This window comes from Zonotrichia albicollis, chromosome W, assembly GCF_047830755.1.
Source record: "Zonotrichia albicollis isolate bZonAlb1 chromosome W, bZonAlb1.hap1, whole genome shotgun sequence".
Taxonomy (NCBI): domain Eukaryota; kingdom Metazoa; phylum Chordata; class Aves; order Passeriformes; family Passerellidae; genus Zonotrichia; species Zonotrichia albicollis.
The window spans coordinates 2,816,859-2,836,534 of record NC_133859.1 but is presented as its reverse complement, the minus strand read 5'-3'; the positions used below and the strand labels follow the sequence as shown (position 1 = coordinate 2,836,534).

The following is a 19,676-nucleotide window of genomic DNA, read 5'->3' as shown; positions in this document are numbered from 1 at the left end:
CTGTGCCCACCCTGTGCCCACCATGGGCTGTGGGGCACAGCTCTGCCACCCTGTGCCCACCCTGTGCCCACCCTGTGCCCACCATGGGCTGTGGGGCACAGCTCTGCCACCCCTGTGCCCACCATGGGCACAGCTCTGCCACCCTGCCCTGCACTGACAGGGTTAATGGGAGCTGGGATTGGCACTGACAGGGTTAATGGGACATTTAATGTCATTGTCCCACTGTCATTTGTCCCCATTGACTGTCACTGTCTCGCTGTCATTTGTCCCCATTGAATGTCACTGTCACTTGTCCCCATTGGATGTCACTGTCCCACTGTCATTGTCCCCATTCAATGTCATTGTCCCGCTGTCATTGTCCCCATTTAATGTCATTGTCCCACTGTCACTTGTCCCCATTGAATGTCACTGTCACTTGTCCCCATTGGATGTCACTGTCCCACTGTCACTGTCACTGTGCATGGCCGAGCTGCAGCCGGGGATGCTCAGGGTGGGACAAAGCCCTTCTGCCATCCCTGCTGGGGGTGACACTGAGGGGCTGTGACAGTGACAGTGATGGTGACAGTGTGACAGTGTGAGGCTGAGGGGGCAGTGACAGTGACAGTGTCACTGTGAGGCTGAGGGGGCAGTGACAGTGACAGTGACAGTGTAAGACTGAGGGGGGCAGTGACAGTGACAGTGACACTGTGACACTGAGGGGCTGTGACAGTGACAGTGGCAGTGTCACTGTGGGGCTGAGGGGGCAGTGACAGTGACAATGACAGTGACAATGACAATGACAGTGACAGAGTAAGGCTGAGGGGACAGTGACAGTGACAATGACAGTGTCATGGTGACACTGAGGGGCTGTGACAGTGACAGTGACAGGGATGGTGACAGTGACAGTGACACGGTGACGCTGAGGGGACAGTGACAGTGACAATGACAGTGACAGTGTGAGGGTGAGGGGGCTGTGACAGTGACAGTGTCATGGTGACGCTGAGGGAGCAGTGACGGTGACAGTGACAGTGTAAGGCTGAGGGAGCAGTGACACTGACAGTGACACTGAGGGGCTGAGGGAGCAGTGACAGTGACAGTGATGGTGACAGTGACACGGTGACACTGAGGGGGCAGTGACAATGACAGTGACAGTAACAGTGTGAGGCTGAGGGGCTGTGACAGTGACAGTGACAGTGACAGTGACACTGAGGGGACAGTGACAGTGACAGTGACAATGACAGTGACAGTGTGATGCTGAGGGGGCAGTGACAGTGATGGTGACAGTGACAGTGACAGTGTCACGGTGACACTGAGGGGACAGTGACAGTGACAGTGACAGTGTGACACTGAGAGGGCAGTGACGGTGACATTGTGATGCTGAGGGGACAGTGACAGTGACAGTGACAGTGACAATGTCACCGTAGGGCTGAGGGGGCAGTGACAGTGACAGTGACAGTGACAGTGATGGTGACAGTGGCAGTGTCACGGTGGGGCTGAGGGAGCAGTGACAGTGACACTGTGACACTGAGGGGCTGTGACGGTGACAATGACAGTGACAGTGTGAGGCTGAGGGGACAGTGACAGTGACAGTGTGAGGCTGAGGGAGCTGTGACAATGTCACGGTGAGGCTGAGGTGACAGTGACAGTGACAGTGACAGTGACAGTGTCACAGTGACGCTGAGGGGACAGTGACAGTGATGGTGACGGTGACAGTGACAGTGTCACTATGGGGCTGAGAGGACAGTGACAGTGACAGTGACAGTGTAAGGCTGAGGGGGCAGTGACAGTGACAGTGACAATGACAGTGACAGTGACACTGTGGGGCTGAGGGAGCAGTGACAGTGACAGTGACAGTGTCACAGTGACAGTGACAGTGACAGTGTCATGGTGACACTGAGGGAACAGTGACAGTGTCAGTGACAGTGACAGTGTGAGGCTGTGGGAGCAGTGACAGTGACAGTGACAGTGTCACAGTGACACTGACGGAGCAGTGACAATGACAATGACAATGACAGTGACAGTGACACTACAGGACAATGCCACACCCCCAGCTGTCACTACCCTGCCCAGCAATCTCCCCCTGTCCCATGCCCAATTTTGCCACACCCACTGTGCCACACCCACAGCCGGACCTGTCAGTGCCCACAACCCCCAACTCACCCCCGAGGGATTTTCAGGCACCGGAAAATTCAGCATTTCCTTCCTTCCGCCATCGCCTTTGGATCCACGCTCAACAAAATTCCCAGTAGTTCCTTTGTAGCTTCCTGTCCGTTTTTCATTAGCCCTAGTTTGTGGATAATATTCCTGTAGCTGACTTTTCCTGAAATTCTGTAACAGAGTATGTTTTTGATTAAAAAAATTAAAGATTCGAGGCTTTGGTTTCTTTGTTTTATTCGGCAGAGTTTGGAGCCGGGTTCTGGAGGGCGGTCGGAGCTGCAGTTCCAGGGTCGGAGCTGCGGTTCCAGGGTCGGAGCTGCGGTTCCAGGGTCGGAGCTGCGGTTCCAGGGTCGGAGCTGCAGTTCCAGAGCTGCAGTTCCAGGGTCGGAGCTGCAGTTCCAGGGTCGGAGCTGCAGTTCCAGAGCTGCAGTTCCAGGGTCGGAGCTGCAGTTCCAGGGTCGGAGCTGCAGTTCCAGGGTCGGAGCTGCGGTTCCAGGGTCGGAGCTGCAGTTCCAGGGTCGGAGCTGCAGTTCCAGGGTCGGAGCTGCAGTTCTGGAGCTGCAGTTCCAGGGTCGGAGCTGCAGTTCCAGGGTCAGAGCTGCGGTTCCAGGGTCAGAGCTGCAGTTCCAGGGTCGGAGCTGCGGTTCCAGGGTCGGAGCTGCAGTTCCAGGGTCGGAGCTGCGGTTCCAGGGTTGGAGCTGCGGTTTCGGAGCTGCAGTTCCAGGGTCGGAGCTGCGATTCCAGGGTCGGAGCTGCGGTTCCAGAGTCGGAGCTGCAGTTCCAGGGTCGGAGCTGCGGTTCCAGGGTCAGAGCTGCAGTTCCAGGGTTGGAGCTGCAGTTCCAGAGTCAGAGCTGCAGTTCCAGGGTCGGAGCTGCGGTTCCAGAGCTGCAGTTCCAGGGTCAGAGATCAGCACGGAGCTGGGATGAGCACGGAGCTGGGGATGAGCACGGAGCTGGGCTGAGCTCGGAGCTGGGCTGAGCTCGGAGCTGGGATGAGTACGGAGCTGGGGCTGAGCTCGGAGCTGGGTGAGCACGGAGCTGGGCTGAGCTCGGAGCTGGGTGAGCACGGAGCTGAGGATGAACACGGAGCTGGATGAACACGGAGCTGGGCTCGGGCACAGAGCGGGCACAGAGCCGGGCACAGACCGGGCACGGGCACAGACCGGGCACAGAGCGGGCACAGACCGGGCACAGGCACACCCGGAATGCCAGGGGGCATCGCAGGCTCCTCCTCGGGCACGGTGCCCAACCCCAAAATGGCGGGAAGACGAGAAGGGGGTCAGGACCCTCATGAGGTGACGATGAGGGGACAGGGGGGTCCCCAAAATGGCGGGAAGAGAAAAATCAGGACCCTCATGAGGTGACGATGAAGGGACAGGGGGGTCCCCAAAGTTTGTGGCAGGAGGAAGAGGAGGCTCCCTCACCGGGAGGGGACACAGGAAGTTGTGAGGGGGCCCCCAAAATGGCGGCAAGAGTTGAAACGGGTGAGGACCCTCATGAGGTGAAGGTCCCACCATGAGGTGTGAGGGGACCCCAAAATGGCGGGAAGAGGAGAAGGGGGTCGGGACACTCAGGTGATGAAGATGAAGGTCCCACCTCGCTTTTAAGGGGACAGGAGGGTCCCCAAAACGCTACGGGAACGGAGCCGCCATAGCCGGGGCTCAGCGCGGCGCGGCCATGGCGGTGGAAGTGAAGGGGGGAAGAAGCAACGTCATTGGTTGAGATTGAAAGTGGGTGGGGGTTTAGGGATGATTGACAGGGCGCGCGCTGCGTTTTGTGCTGTTTCATTGGTTAGTGAAAAGAATTGAGCTGTCAATCAATCCTAAACCGCGAGCTGCGGCTTGTTGGTGCTGATTGGCTGCGCTGACAAAGGGGCGGGGCCTCAGAGTGATTGACAGGTGAGGCGTGAGGGAGAAGAATTGTTTTGGGGAATTTTTCGGGATTTTTTTGGGCTTTTTTCAAATTTTTGATGCCGTTTTTATGCGATTTTAGGGGACATTTTTGGGGCTTTTTTTGGGGCATTTTTTGGAGTATTTCTGGCATTTTTGGGGCATTTTTGAGTCCATTTGTGAACCCTTTTGGGGCCTTTAAAAAAAAAAAAAACGAAATAAAATGTCCAAAAAAAAGCCCAGAAAGACCCAAAAAGTTCCCCTAAAAATCCCACAAAAATTCCGCCAAAAAATTACCAAAGAAACCAAATAAATCCTAAACAAAATCCCCCAAAATTCCCCAAAAAAATCCCAGAAAAAAGCCCAAAAAACTTTCCCTGAAAAGTCCCTAAAATTCCCAAAAATTCCCCAAAAAAATCCCCCAAATCATCCTAAAAAATCCCGAAAAAATCCACAAAAAATGCCAGAAAAATTCCCAAAAAATCCCCAAAAAATCCCCAAAATATCCCAAAAAAATCCTCAAAAAATCCCAGAAAAATCCCCCAAAACATCTCAGAGAAATGCTCCAAAAATTTCCCAAAAATTAAAAAAACCCCAGAAATCCCCCCAAAAATCCCCCAAAAATCTCAGGAAAATTCCCAAAAAATCCCCCAAAAAACCCCAAAAAATCCTGAAAAAATCCCCAAAAATCCCAGAAAAATATGAAAATATCCCCGAAATATCCCAGAAAAATCCCCAAAAATTCCTTCCAAAATCCCTAAAAAATCCCTTAAAAAATCCCCCAAAATCACAGAAAAAATCCCAGAAAAAAAATCCAAAAAAAAATCCCAAAAATTTCCAGAAAAATCCCGAAAAAATCCCCAGAAATCCCAGAAAAATTCCCAAAAAATCCCAAAAAATCCCCCAAAAATCCCAGAGAAATAAAAAAAATCCCCAAAAAATCTTCAAAAATTCCCCAAAAATCCCAAAAAAATGCCCAAAAAATTACAAAAAAAATCTCAGGAAAATCCCCCCAAAAATCTCCCAAAAAAATCCCAAAAAAATTCCCCCCAAAAAATCCCAGAAAAATCCTCCAAACAAGGGGCGGGGCTTCAGCGTGATTGACAGGTGAGCCGTGAGGGAAAGAGAGGCGCGTTCTGATTGGCTGATCCAAAAAGGGGCGGAGCCTCGGAATGATTGACAGGTTTGCCGTGAGGGAGAAGGATTTTTTTAGGGAATTTTTTGGGATTTTTTGGGGATTTTGTTGGAACTTTTTGAGATTTTTGGGAGATTTTTGTGGGATTTTTCTGGGATTTTTGAGGGATATTTTGGGGGGAATTTTTGGGGATTTTTTGGGGATTTTTTGCGATTTTTTGCGTTTTTTTGGGATTTTTTCGGGATTTTTTGCGGAATTTTTCTGGGATTTTTGGGGATTTTTTGGAGATGTTTTTGGGATTTTTTGGGGAAATTTTCTGAGATTTTTGAGGATTTTTCTGGGATTTTTCAGGGAATGGTTTTGGATTTTTTTTTTATTTTTTAAAATTTTTTGGGGATTTTTTGGGATTTTTTTGGATTTTTTCTGTGATTTTTTTAGGATATTTTTGGGATTTTTTCTGTGATTTTTAGGGTGTTTTTGGAATTTTTGGGGGATTTTTCTGAGATTATTTTTGGATTTTGTGGGGAAATTTCTGGGGGATTTTTGGGGAGATTTTTTTGGATTTTTTCGGAATTTTTTCTGAGATTTTTTGGAAATTTTTGGGGATTTTTAAAATTTTTCTGGGTTTTTTTGGGAATTTTTTTTTTATTTTTTTCTGGGATTTTTTGGGTATTTTCTGAGATTTTTCCGGGATTTTTTGGGGGATTTTTTGAGATTTTTTCTAATTTTTTGTGGGATTTTTTTTTTTATTTTTTGGGGGATTGTTTTGGGGGATTTTTGGGGATTTTTTAGAGATTTTTCTGAGATTTTTTTGGGATTTTTTGGGGATTTTTTGGGAATTTTTTGGGAAATTTTGGGGATTTTCTTGGGGATTTTTTTTTTAATTTTCCTGGATTTATTTGGATTTTTTCTGCGATTTTTGGGATTTTTTTGGGATTTTTTTTGGATAATTTTTTATTTTTCTGGGATTTTTCTGGGATTTTTTGGGATTTTTTTCTGAGATTTTATCGGGATTTTTTAAAGGTTTTTTTGGGGGGATTTTTTCTTTATTTTTTGGGGATTTTTTTTAATTTTTGGGGGCTTTTTTGGGGATTTTTCTGAGATTTTTTGGGGATTTTTGGGGGATTATTTTGGATTTTTTTGGCAAATTTTGGGGATTTTCTTGGGGATTTTTTTAAAAATTTTCCCGGATTTTTTTTTTAAATTTTTCTGGAATTTTCTGGGATTTTTTGGGATTTTTTTTGGATTTTTTTGGGGCATTTTTAGTGAGGAAAAAATGGGAAAAAATCGGGATTTTTTTTTTCTCCTTTTTTGGATCCATCCCAAAATCGAGGAATTCCCGCCGGGATTCCCCAAATGTAACAGATGAGAGCAGATTTGCATTAATTTGCATATATTTGCATACATTTGTATATATTTGCATAAATGGGAATAAAACAGGGAAAATGGGAAAAAAATTTTTAAAAAATGGAATAAAATTGGGATAAAATGGAATAAAATGGGAGAAAAAATTGGAATAAAATAAGAATAAAATGGAGGAAAAAATGGAAAAAAATTAAATAAAATGGGAAAAAATTTGAATAAAATGGGAATAAATTGGAGAAAAAATTGGAATAAAAATGAAGAAAAAATTGGGAAAAAATTGGAATAAAATGGGAATAAAATTGGGAAAGAATTGGAGAAAATTTGGGAATAAAATGGGGAGGAAATGAGAGAAAAATGGGAAAAATTGAGAATAAAATGGGGGAAAATTGGTGAAAAATTGGGGAAAATAGGGGGGAAAATTTGGAATAAAATGGGAAAAATTTGGGGGAAAAATGAGAAAAAAATGGGGGGAAAATTAGGAAAAAATTTGGAATAAAATGGGGAAAAATTGGAATAAAATTCAGGAAAAAATTGGGGAAAAAATGGGGAATAAGATGGGGGAAATTTGGGAAAATATTTGCAATTAAATGAGAATAAAATGGGGAAAAATTGGAGAAAAATGGGGGGAAATTGGGGGAAAATTTGTATAAAGTTGGGGAAAAATGGTGAAAAAATGGGATTAAAATGAGAATAAAATGGGGAAAAATTGGGAAAAAAATTGGAATGAAATGAGAATAAAATAAGGAAAAATGAGAATAAAATTGGGGAATAAAATGGGGTAAAAATGAAGAAAAATGGGAAAATTGGGAATAAAATGGGGAAAAATATGGGAAAAATGGGAGAAGAAAATGGGAAAAAATGAGGTAAAAATGGGGGAAAATTGGAGAAGAAATGGAAATAAAATGGGAATAAAAATGGGGAAAAATTGGGGGGAAAATTTATGAAAAATGAGTTAAAAATGGGAATAAAATGGGGGGAAATTGGGGAAAATGAGGAAAAATGAGGGAAAAAAATGGGGAATAAAATGGGGAAAATAATGGGGAAAATTAGGAAAAAATTGGAATTAAATGCAAATAAAAGGGGGGAAAATTGAGAATAAAATGGGGGAAAATCAGGAAGAATTGGGAGTAAAAATGGGGGAAAATTGGGGGAATGAAATGAGGAAAAATTGATAAAAAAAGGGATTAAAATGGGGAAAAAATGAGAGGAAATTGGGAAAATAATGGAAAGAAATGGGGGGAAAATGGGGGAATGAAATGGAAGAAAAAGATGGGAATAAAAAGGGAAAAATTGAGGAAGAAATGGCAATAAAATGGGAATAAAAAGGGGAAAAAAGGGGAATAAAATAGGGGAAAAATCGGGAAAAATTGGGGAAAAAGGGGAATAAAATGGGGGAAAATGACGGGAAAAGGGGAAAAATCGCCAAAAACTCCTCAAAACACCCCAAAATAAAAAAAGACACCAAAAATTAAATAAAAACCCCCCAAAAAATCGAAATTATTTAAATTAAATTCGGCCCCTCCCCTTTCCCCCCCCCTTCCCCTCACGATCCTCTGAGGGCGCCCGCGAGCGGCTCCCGCCCCCTTTTATTCCCAATTTTTCTCTTTTTTTGTCCTTTTTTCCCTTTTTTTTCCCTCAAATTTTACCTGGATTTTCTCGAAAGGAGCAGAAGATGAAGCGAGGAAGGATTTAAATCCAAAATTTCCAGGTTTTTATGGAATTTTTTATTCCTTTTTGAAAGGGTTTTGGGAGGGTTTTGTTCCGTGAGGGGAGGGATCAAGCGGCGCGGCGCGAGGGGATAAAAGAGGTAAAAAATTAATTTTTTTTACCCCTAAAAATTGCGATTTTTAACCCAAAATTTCACATATTCAACCCTTAAACCTTAAGTTTTTAACACTAAAAATCCGGGATTTTTAACTCCAAAAATTCCGGAATTTTTCCCTCACGATTCCCACTTTTTGCCTTCCAGGACCCAAACCTGCCGGGTTTTAACTACTAAAATTCCGATTTTTTTTTTACCCCAAAAATTGCGATTTTTAACCCAAAATTTCACATATTCAACCCTTAAACCTTAAGTTTTTTACCCTAAAAATCCCGGATTTTTAACTCCAAAAATTCCGGATTTTTTCCCTCACGATTCCCTTTTTTTTCCCTTCCAGGACCCAAACCTGCCGGGTTTTAACCCCTAAAATTCCGATTTTTTTACCCCCAAAATTCGGATTTTTTCCCCAAAATTCCCAATTTTTAACCCTTAAACCTTAATTTTTTAACCCTAAAAATCCCGGATTTTTAACCCCAAAAATTCCGGATTTTTTCCCTCACGATTCCCATGTTTTCCCTTCCAGGACCCAAACCTGCCGGGTTTTAACCCCTAAAATTCCGATTTTTTTACCCCAAAAATTCGGATTTTTTTCCATAAAATTCCCAATTTTTAACCCCCAAACTTCCAATTATTAACCCTAAAAATTCCGGATTTTTAACCCCAAAAATTCCGGATTTTTTCCCTCACGATTCCCATTTTTTCCCCTTCCAGGACCCAAACCTGCCGGGTTTTAACTCCTAAAATTCCGATCTTTTTACCCCAAAAATTCGAATTTTTACCCCAAAATTTCACATATTCAACCCTTAAACCTTAAGTTTTTAACCCTAAAAATCCCAGATTTTTAACCCCAAAAATTCCGGATTTTTTCCCTCACGATTCCCAATTTTTCCCCTTCCAGCACCCAAACCTGCCGGGTTTTAACCCCTAAAATTCCGATTTTTTTTACCCCAAAAACTCGGATTTTTAACCCCAAAATTCCCAATTTTTAACCCCCAAACTTCCAATTTTTAACCCTAAAAATCCCGGATTTTTAACCCCAAAAATTCCGGATTTTTTCCCTCACGATTCCCATTTTTTCCCCTTCCAGGACCCAAACCTGCCGGGTTTTAACTCCTAAAATTCCGATTTTTTTTACCCCAAAAATTCGGATTTTTAACCCAAAATTTCACATATTCAACCCTTAAACCTTAAGATATTAACCCTAAAAATCCCGGATTTTTAACCCCAAAAATTCCGGATTTTTTCCCTCACGAGTCTCATTTTTTCCCTTCCAGGACCCAAACCTGCCGGGTTTTAACTCCTAAAATTCCGATTTTTTTACCCCAAAAATTCGGATTTTTCCCCCAAAATTCCCAATTTTTAACCCCCAAAATTCCTATTTTTAACCCTAAAAATCCCGGATTTTTAACCCCAAAAATTCCGGATTTTTTCCCTCACGATTCCCATTTTTTCCCTTCCAGCACCCAAACTTGCCGGGTTTTAACCCCTAAAATTCCGATTTTTTTCCAAAAATTCCAATTTTTTTTCCCCAAAATTACCAATTCTTAATCCTCAAACTTCCAATTTTTAACCCTAAAAATCCCGGATTTTTAACCCCAAAAATTCCGGATTTTTTCCCTCACGATTCCCATTTTTCCCCTTCCAGGACCCAAACCTGCCGGGTTTTAACCCCTAAAATTCCGATTTTTTTACCCCAAAAATTGCCATTTTTACCCCAAAATTTCACACATTCAACCCTTAAACCTTAAGTTATTAACCCTAAAAATTGCGGATTTTTGACCCCAAAAATTCCGGATTTTTTCCCTCACGATTCCCATTTTTTTCCCTTCCAGGACCCAAAGTTGCCGGGTTTTAACTCCTAAAATTCCGATTTTTTTTACCCCAAAAATTCGGATTTTTTCCCCAAAATTCCCAATTTTTAACCCCCAAACTTTAAATTTTTAACCCTAAAAATCCCGGATTTTTAACCCCAAAAATTCCGGATTTTTTCCCTCACGATTCCAAATTTTTCCCCTTCCAGGACCCAAACTTGCCGGGTTTTAACTCCTAAAATTCCGATTTTTTTTACCCCAAAAATTCCCAAATTTTTTTCCCAAAATTCCCAATTTTTAACCCCCAAATTCCCAATTTTTAACCCTAAAAATCCCGGATTTTTAACCCCAAAAATTCCGGATTTTTTCCCTGACGATTCCCAATTTTCCCCCTTCCAGGACGTAAAAAATCCCATTTTTTTCCACTTTTTTAAAAGCCAAAAGTCCCAAATTTTTTTCCCAAAAATTCGAAATTTTTAATCCCCAAAAAAATCCCAAAAGTTCCCCAAAAATTAAAAAAAAATCTCCAAAAAATTCCCAAAAAATTGCAGAAATTCCCAAAAATTCCACCCTAAATTCTCAAAAATTCTCCAAAAATTCCCAAAAAAACTCAGAAAAAAATCCCCAAAAAATCCCTAAAAAATTCCAAAAAATACAAAAAAAATTCTCAAAAAATTCCAAAAAAAATAAAAATAAATTCCCAAAAATTCAACCCAAAATCCTCCAAAAAATTCCAAAAAAATCTCCAAAAAATTCCCAAAAAATTCCCAAAAAATTCAGAAAACCCCAAAAAAATCCCTAAAAAAATACCAAAAAATACCAAATAATTCCCAAAAAAATACCAAAAAATTCCCCAAAAAATTTCTCAAAAAATCCCCATAAATTCCAAAAAATTCTCCAAAATTTCCCAAGAAATTGCCCAAAAATTCGAAATTTTAGGGGTTAAAAATTGGCAATATTGAGGGAAAAAAAAGGAATTTTTTTGAAAAAAATTGGAATTTTTAGGGTGAAAATTTGGGAATTCTTGGGAGATTTTTTAGGATTTTTTGGGGATTTTTTGGGAGTTTTTGGGGAAATTTTTGGGAATTTTTTGCGGAATTTTTTGGGATTTTGTTTAGAATGTGTATGGAATTCTTGGGAGAATTTTTGTGGATTTTTTGGGAATTTGGGGGGAATTTTTCGGGATTTTTTGGGGGATTTTTTTTCTGAATTTTTGAGATATATTTTGGATTTTTTTCTGCAGTTTTTTTGGAGAATTTTAATGGATTTTTTAGTGAATTTTTTGGGAATTTTTAGGACTTAGACGGAGAAAAAATTGGGAAAAAAATCCGGAATTTTTGGGGTTAAAAATTGGAAATTTTGGGAAAAAATTTTGATTTTTTTTCCCCAATTTTTCCCTTTCCAGGACCCAAATTTCACCATTTTTAACCCCTAAAATTCCGATTTTTTCCCCAAAAATTCCCAAATTTTCACCCTCAAATAAACCTAAAAATATCCCAAAAATTCCAAAAAATTTCAAAAAAATTTCCAAGTTTTTTCAAAAATTTCCAATTTTATCCCAAAAATTCCCCAATTTTTTTCCCAAAAATTCCTAATTTTGTGGGAATTTTTGGGGACTTTTTGGGAATTTTTGGGGATTTTTATTTTTATAGATTTTTAAATGGATTTTTTTAGGATTTTTTGGGAATTTTTTTGTGAATTTTTTTGGGAATTTTTTTGGAAATTTTTAGGGATTATTTGGGAATTTTTTTTTATTTTTTTCTGGGATTTTTTAATGATTTTTTTGGGAATTTTTGTTTTTTTTTAATTTTTAGGATTATTTTGTGCGGATTTTTTTGGAATTTTGTGGAAATTTTTTCGGGATTTTTGGAGGAATTTTTGGGAGAATTTTTCTGGAATTTTAATGGAATTTTTTGGGTTTTTTTAGGATTTTTTAGGGATTTTTTGGGGATATTTTTAGAATTTTTTAGAGATTTTTTTTAGTATTTTTTGGGATATTTTTGGGGGTTTTCAATGAATTTTTTTTTGGTTTTTTAGGATTTTTTTGGATTTTTTGTGGAATTTTTTGGGAGATTTTTTATGAAATTTTGGGAATTTTTGGGGATTTTTTGGGAGAATTTTTCTGGAATTTTAATGGAATTTTTGGGATATTTAGGGAATTTTTGGGGGTTTTTTTTGGATTTTTTTGAGATTTTTTTTAGGATTTTTTACAGATTTATTTTAGGATTTTTTGGGATATTTTTGGAGGTTTTTAATTGAATATTTTGATTTTTTTTTAGGATTTTCAGGATGGAAATGAATTCCTGGATTTGGCTCCTGGTGCTGCTGGAGGGGACAAAGGGACAGCAAAAAACAAAAGGTGAAAATTCCCAAAAATTCCCAAAATATTCCCAAAAAAATCCCAAAAAATTCCCAAAAAATCCTAAAAAAATCCCCCAAAAATTCCCTAAAAAACCCCAAAAATTCCCTTAAAAATTCAAAATATTTTGCCAAAAATTGGGGAAAATAATTCAGAAAAAAATCCCCAAAATTGCCCAAAATTCTCCTCAAAAAAGCCAAAAAATTCCAGAAAAAAATTCCCAAAAATTCCCTAAAAAATTAAAAATATTTCCCAAAAATCTCCCAAAAAATTCCCAAAAAATAAAAAAAAATCCCCAAAAATTTTAAAAAATTCCCAAAAAATTCCCAGAAAATCTTAAAAAATAAAAGAAAAAATTCCTGAAAATTTGAAACAATAATTCCAAAAAATTCCATTTAAAAATCCCCAAAAATTCCCAAAAAAATCTGAAAAAATTCCCTAAAAATTCAGAAAAAAATCTCAGAAAATTCCCAAAAATTCAGGAAAAATTCCCAGAAATTCCAAAAACTTCCCTCAAAAAATGCCTGAAAAATTCAGAAAAAATTCCCAAAAAATTTAAAAAAAAATCCCAAAAATTCCCCCAAAAATTGAAAAAAAATCCAAAAAAATTCCCATAAAAATTCTGAAAAAATTCCAGAAAAATTCCCAAAATATTCCCAAAAAATTCCCTTAAAAATTCAAAATATTTTGCCAAAAATTTAGGAAAATAATTCAGAAAAAAATCCCCAAAATTGCCCAAAATTCTCCTTAAAAAAGCCCAAAAATTCCAGAAAAAAATCCCAAAAATTCCTTAAAAAATTAAAAAAGTTCCTCAAAAAATTCCCAAAAAATTCCCAGAAAATCTTGAAAAATAAAAATAAAAATCCTGAAAATTTGAAACAATAATTCCAAAAAATTCCATTTAAAAATCCCCAAAAATTCCCAAAAAATTCAGAAAAAATTCCCAGAAATTCCAAAAACTTCCCTTAAAAAATGCCCCAAAAATTCCCAAAAAATTCCCAAAAAATAAAAAAAAAAAAATCAAAAAAAATCCCATAAAAATTCGGAAAAAATTCCAGAAAAATTCCCAAAAAATCCCCAAAAAATTCCCAAAAAATCCCCCCAAAATTCCCTAAAAAACCCCAAAAATTCCCTTAAAAATTCAAAATATTTTGCCAAAAATTGGGGAAAATAATTCAGAAAAAAATCCCCAAAATTGCCCAAAATTCTCTTTAAAAAAGCCCAAAAATTCCAGAAAAAAAATCCCAAAAATTCCCTACAAAATGAAAAATATTCCTCAAAAAATTCCCAAAAAATTAAAAAAAAATCCTCCAAAAATTTTAAAAGAATTCCCAAAAAATTCCCAAAAAATCCCAAAAAATTCCCCAAAAAACTTTTTAAAATTCCCCAAAAATTCCCAGAAAATCTTAAAAAATAAAAATAAAAATCCTGAAAAATTTAAACAATAATTCCAAAAAATTCCATTTAAAAATCCCTAAAAATTCCCCAAAAATTCCAAAAAAATTCAGAAAAAATCTCAGAAAATTCCCAAAAATTCCACCAAAAATTCCACCAAAAATTCCCCAAACAAATTCAGGAAAAATTCCCAAAAAATTTAAAAAAATCCCAAAAATTTCCCCAAAAATAAATTAAAAAAACCCCAAAAATTCCCATAAAAATTCGGAAAAAAATTCCAGAAAAATCCCCCAAAATTCCAAACAAATTCCCAAAAATTCTTCCAAAAATTCCCCAAAAATTCCAAAAAAAGCCTGAAAAATTCCATAAAAATTCAGGGAAAAAAAACCCCACAAATTCCTCAAAATTCGCAAAAATATCCCCAAAAAAATCCTAAAAAATTCCCTAAAAAATCTCCCAAAAATTCCTAAAAAATCCCAAATCTTCCCAAAAATGTTCCAAAAAACCCTAGAAAAATTCCAAAAAAATCCCCCTAAAATTCTCCTATAAATTCCCAAAAATTCAGAAAAAATTCCCCCAAAAATCCACAAACTTCAGAAAAAATTCCCCAAAAAATCCACAAATTTCAGAAAAAAATCTCCCAAAATTTCCTCAAAAATTCAGAAAAAATTCCCCAAAAAATTCCAAAAAATTCAGAAAAAAATTTCTCAAAATTTCCTCAAAAATTCAGAAAAAAATCCCCAAAAAATTCAGAAAAAATTTCCCAAAATTTCCTCAAAAATTCAGAAAAAAAATCCCTAAAAAATCCCAAAAAATTCCACCAAAAATTCAAAACCAACCCCGTTTTTTTCCAATTTTTTCTCTTTTTTTCCCAAATTTTTTCCTTAATTTTTTCCCCATTTTCTCCTCATTTTAACCCATTTTAAATCAATTTTTCCTATTTTTTATCCCATTTTCCCCTCAGCTCTGAAGTTTTCCCGCCCTTTTCCCCTCAGAGCTCGCTGACCCCGCCCTCCTCCCCTCAGCCCTCCCGGCCCCTCCACTCCCTCATTTTCCTCCGTTTTTTTCCCCTTTTTTTTCATTTTTTCCCCATTTTCCTCATTTTAACCCATTTTTATCCCATTTTAACCCATTTTTACCCCATTTTAAACCAATTTTTCCTATTTTTTATCCCTTTTTTCCCCTCAGAGCTCTCTGAGCCCGCCCTCCTCCCCTCAGCCCCTCAGCACCGGCGGCCCCTCCTCTCCTTCATTTTTCCCCCTTATTTTCCCAATTTTTCCCCCCTTTTCCTCATTTTTCCTCTTTTTAACCCATATTTATCCCATTTTAACCCATTTTTATCCCATTTTTATCCCATTTCCCCCCATTTTTTCTTATTTTTATCCCATTTTCCCCTCACCTCTGACGTTTTCCCGCCATTTTCCCCTCAGAACTCGCTGACCCCGCCCCCCTCCCTCAGCCCTCCCGGCCCTTCCACTCCCTCATTTTCCCCCGGTTTTTTTCCCTTTTTTTTCATTTTTTCCCCATTTTTCTCATTTTTCCTTATTTTAACCCATTTTTATCCCATTTTAACCCATTTTTATCCCATTTTAAACCAATTTTTCCTATTTTTATCAATTTTTCCCCTCAGAGCTCGCTGACCCCGCCCTCCTCCCCTCAGCCCTCCCGGCCCTTCCACTCCCTCATTTTCCCCCGGTTTTTTTCCCTTTTTTTTCATTTTTTCCCCATTTTTCTCATTTTTCCTTATTTTAACCCATTTTTATCCCATTTTAACCCATTTTTACCCCATTTTAAACCAATTTTTCCTATTTTTTATCCCTTTTTTCCCCTCAGAGCTCTCTGATCCCGCCCTCCTCCCCTCAGCCCCTCAGCACCGGCGGCCCCTCCTCTCCCTCAATTCCCCCCCTTTTCCCCTGTTTTTTTCCCCGTTTTTTCCCAATTTTCCCCATTTTCTCCCCATGTTCCTCATTTTCACCCATTTTTATCCCATTTTAAACCCATTTTTATCCCATTTCCCCCCATTTTTTCCTATTTTTTACCCATTTTCCCCTCAGCATTGACGTTTTCCCGCCCTTTTCCCCTCAGAGCTCGCTGACCCCCGCCCCCCCCCTCAGCCTTCCCGGCCCCTCCACTCACTCATTTCCCCCTTTTTTCCACCATTTTTTTGCATTTTTCCCCATTTTCCTCATTTTTCCTCATTTAAACCCATTTTTATCCCATTTTCCCCCATTTAAACCCATTTTAAATCATTTTTTCCTATTTTTTACCTCATTTTCCCCTCAGCACTGACGTTTTCCCGCCCTTTTCCCCTCAGAACTCGCTGACCACGCCCTCCTCCCCTCAGCCCTCCCGGTCCCTCCACTCCCTCATTTTCCCCCGTTTTTTTTTCCTTTTTTCCCCATTTTCCTCATTTTTCCTCATTTTAACCCATTTTTATCCCATTTTAACCCATTTTTATCCCATTTTAATCAATTTTTCCTATTTTTTATCCCTTTTTTCCCCTCAGAGCTCTCTGAGCCCGCCCTCCTCCCCTCAGCCCCTCAGCACCGGCGGCCCCTCCTCTCCCTCATTTTCCCCCCTTATTTTCCCATTTTTTTCCCCCTTTTCCTCATTTTTCCTCATTTTCACCCATTTTTATCCCATTTCAACCCTTTTTTCCTCATTTTCCCTCATTTAAACCCATTTTTAATCAATTTTTCCTATTTTTTACCCCATTTTCCCCTCAGCTCTGACGTTTTCCCGCCCTTTTCCCCTCAGAGCTCGCTGACCCCGCCCTCCTCCCCTCAGCACCGGCGGCCCCTCCACTCCCTCATTTTCTCCCCTTTTTTCCCCAATTTTTTCCCCCTTTTCCTCATTTTTCCTCATTTTTATCCCATTTTAACCCTTTTTTCCTCATTTCCCCCCATTTTAACCCATTTTAAATCAATTTTTCCTATTTTTTACCCATTTTCCCCTCAGCACTGACGTTTTCCCGCCCTTTTCCCCTCAGAGCTCGCTGACCCCGCCCTCCCCCTCAGCCCTCCCGGCTCCTCCACTCCCTCATTTTCTCCCCTTTTATCCCCATTTTTTTTCATTTTTTCCTCATTTTTCCTCATTTTTCCTCATTTTAACCCATTTTTATCCCATTTTAACCCATTTTAAATCAATTTTTCCTATTTTTTATCCCTTTTTTCCCCTCAGAGCTCTCTGATCCCGCCCTCCTCCCCTCAGCCCCTCAGCACCGACGGCCCCTCCTCTCCCTCAATTCCCCCCTTTTCCCCTGTTTTTTTCCGCGTTTTTTCCCAATTTTTACCCATTTTCGCCCCGTGTTCCTCATTTTAACCCATTTTTATCCCATTTTATCCCATTTTTACCCCATTTCCCCCATTTTTTCCTATTTTTATCCCATTTTCCCCTCAGAGCTCGCCGACCCCGCCTTCCTCCCCTCAGCACCGGCGGCCCCTCCTCTCCCTCATTTTCCCCCCTTATTTTCCCAATTTTTTCCCCCTTTTCCTCATTTTTCCTCATTTTTACCCATTTTTATCCCATTTTAACCCATTTTTATCCCTTTTCCCCCCATTTTTTCTTATTTTTATCCCATTTTTCCCCTCAGCATTGACGTTTTCCCGCCCTTTTCCCCTCAGAGCTCGCTGACCCCGCCCTCCTCCCCTCAGCCCCTCAGCACCGGCGGCCCCTCCTCTCCCTCATTTTCCCCCCTTATTTTCCCAATCTTTTCCCCTTTTTCCTAATTTTTCCTCATTTAAACCCATTTTTATCCCATTTCCCCCCATTTTAACCCATTTTTAATAAATTTTTCCTATTTTTTACCTCATTTTCCCCTCAGCACTGACGTTTTCCCGCCCTTTTCCCCTCAGAGCTCGCTGACCCCGCCCTCCTCCCCTCAGCACCGGCGGCCCCTCCACTCACTCATTTTCCCCCGTTTTTTTTTCCTTTTTTTTCATTTTTTCCCCATTTTTCTCATTTTTCCTCATTTTAACCCATTTTTATCCCATTTTAAACCCATTTTAAACCAATTTTTCCTATTTTTTATCAATTTTTCCCCTCAGAACTCTCTGAGCCCGCCCTCCTCCCCTCCGCCCCTCAGCACCGGCGGCCCCTCCTCTCCTTCATTTTCGCCCCTTTTTTCCCCAATTTTTCCCCCTTTTCCTCATTTTTCCTCATTTAAACCCATTTTTATACCATTTCCCCCCATTTTAACCCATTTTTAATAAATTTTTCCTATTTTTTACCCCATTTTCCCCTCAGCACTGACGTTTTCCGCCCTTTTCCCCTCAGAGCTCGCTGACCCCGCCTTCCTCCCCTCAGCCCCCTGCGGCCCCTCCTCTCCCTCATTTTCCCCTTTTTTTTTCTTTTTTTTCCATTTTTCCCCCATTTTCCCAATTTTTCCTCATTTAAACCCATTTTTATCCCATTTTCCCCCATTTTAAATCAATTTTTCCTATTTTTTACCTCATTTTCCCCTCAGCTCTGACGTTTTCCCGCCCTTTTCCCCTCAGAGCTCGCTGACCCCGCCCTCCTCCCCTCAGCCCTCCCGGCCCCTCCACTCCCTCATTTTCCCCGGTTTTTTTCCTTTTTCCCATTTTTTCCCCATTTTCCTCATTTTTCCTCATTTTAACCCATTTTTATCCCATTTTAACCCATTTTTACCCCATTTTGAACCAATTTTTCCTATTTTTTATCCCTTTTTTCCCCTCAGAGCTCGCTGAGCCCGCCCTCCTCCCCTCAGCCCCTCAGCACCGGCGGCCCCTCCTCTCCCTCATTTCCCCCCCATTTCTCCCCATTTTCCCCCCCTTTTTCTCAATTTTCCTCATTTTAAACCCATTTTTATCCCATTTTAACCCATTTTTATCCAATTTCCCCCCATTTTTTCCTACTTTTTATCCCATTTTCCCCCATTTTTTTCCTATTTTTTACCCATTTTCCCCCTCAGCACTGACGTTTTCCCGCCCTTTTCCCCTCAGAGCTCGCTGACCCCGCCCTCCTCCCCTCAGCCCTCCCGGCCCCTCCACTCCCTCATTTTCCCCCGTTTTTTTTTCCTTTTTTTTCATTTTTTCCTCATTTTCCTCATTTTAACCCATTTTTATCCCATTTTAACCCATTTTTATCCCATTTTTATCCAATTTTTCCTATTTTTTATCCCTTTTTTCCCCTCAGAGCTCGCTGACCCCGCCCTCCTCCCCTCAGCCCCTCAGCACCGGCGGCCCCCTCCTCTCCCTCATTTTCCCCCCTTATTTTCCCAATTTTTTTCCCCTTTTCCTCATTTTTCCTCATTTTCACCCATTTTTATTCCATTTTCCCCCATTTTAACCCATTTTAAATCAATTTTTCCTATTTTTTATCCCATTTTCACCTCAGCACTGACGTTTTCCCGCCCTTTTCCCCTCAGAGCTCGCTGACCCCGCTCTCCTCCCCTCAGCACCGGCGGCCCATCCTCTCCTTCATTTTCTCCCCTTTTTTCCCCATTTTTTTCATTTTCCCCCAATTTTTCCCCATTTTTCCTCATTTTCACCCATTTTTATCCCATTTTATCCCATTTTTTCCTATTTTTTATCCCGTTTTTTTCGCTCTTTTTCCCCTCAGGGCTCGCTGACCCCGCCCTCCTCCCCTCAGCCCCTCAGCACCGGCGGCCCCTCCTCTCCCTCATTTTCCCCCCTTATTTTCCCAATCTTTTCCCCTTTTTCCTCATTTTTCCTCATTTTAACCCATTTTTATCCAATTTTAACCCATTTTTATCCCATTTCCTAACATTTTTTCTTATTTTAAT

At 40.2% G+C, this 19,676-nt stretch overlaps 3 long non-coding RNA genes across 5 annotated transcripts; 2 read left to right on the top strand and 1 right to left on the bottom strand.

The window, feature by feature from the left end:
• Positions 1-6: 6 nt before the first annotated feature.
• LOC141726851 (uncharacterized) lies at positions 7-2,347 on the top strand. The gene is made up of 2 exons (XR_012577813.1): positions 7-1,612; positions 1,809-2,347. It is a non-coding gene; the product is annotated as an uncharacterized LOC141726851 (long non-coding RNA).
• Positions 2,088-8,422, bottom strand: LOC141726853 (uncharacterized). The gene is made up of 2 exons (XR_012577815.1): positions 8,172-8,422; positions 2,088-3,071 (listed from the first exon to the last, which is right to left on the bottom strand). It is a non-coding gene; the product is annotated as an uncharacterized LOC141726853 (long non-coding RNA).
• Positions 7,925-18,006, top strand: LOC141726850 (uncharacterized). Of its 3 annotated transcripts, none has more exons than XR_012577812.1 (3): positions 7,925-8,233; positions 12,438-12,517; positions 15,101-15,361. It is a non-coding gene; the product is annotated as an uncharacterized LOC141726850 (long non-coding RNA). The 3 variants fall into 3 exon arrangements; XR_012577811.1 differs by lacking the exon at positions 15,101-15,361 and adding an exon at positions 17,959-18,006 and having other exon boundaries at positions 7,926-8,233; XR_012577810.1 differs by lacking the exon at positions 15,101-15,361 and adding an exon at positions 15,746-15,877 and having other exon boundaries at positions 7,931-8,233.
• Positions 18,007-19,676: the final 1,670 nt, after the last annotated feature.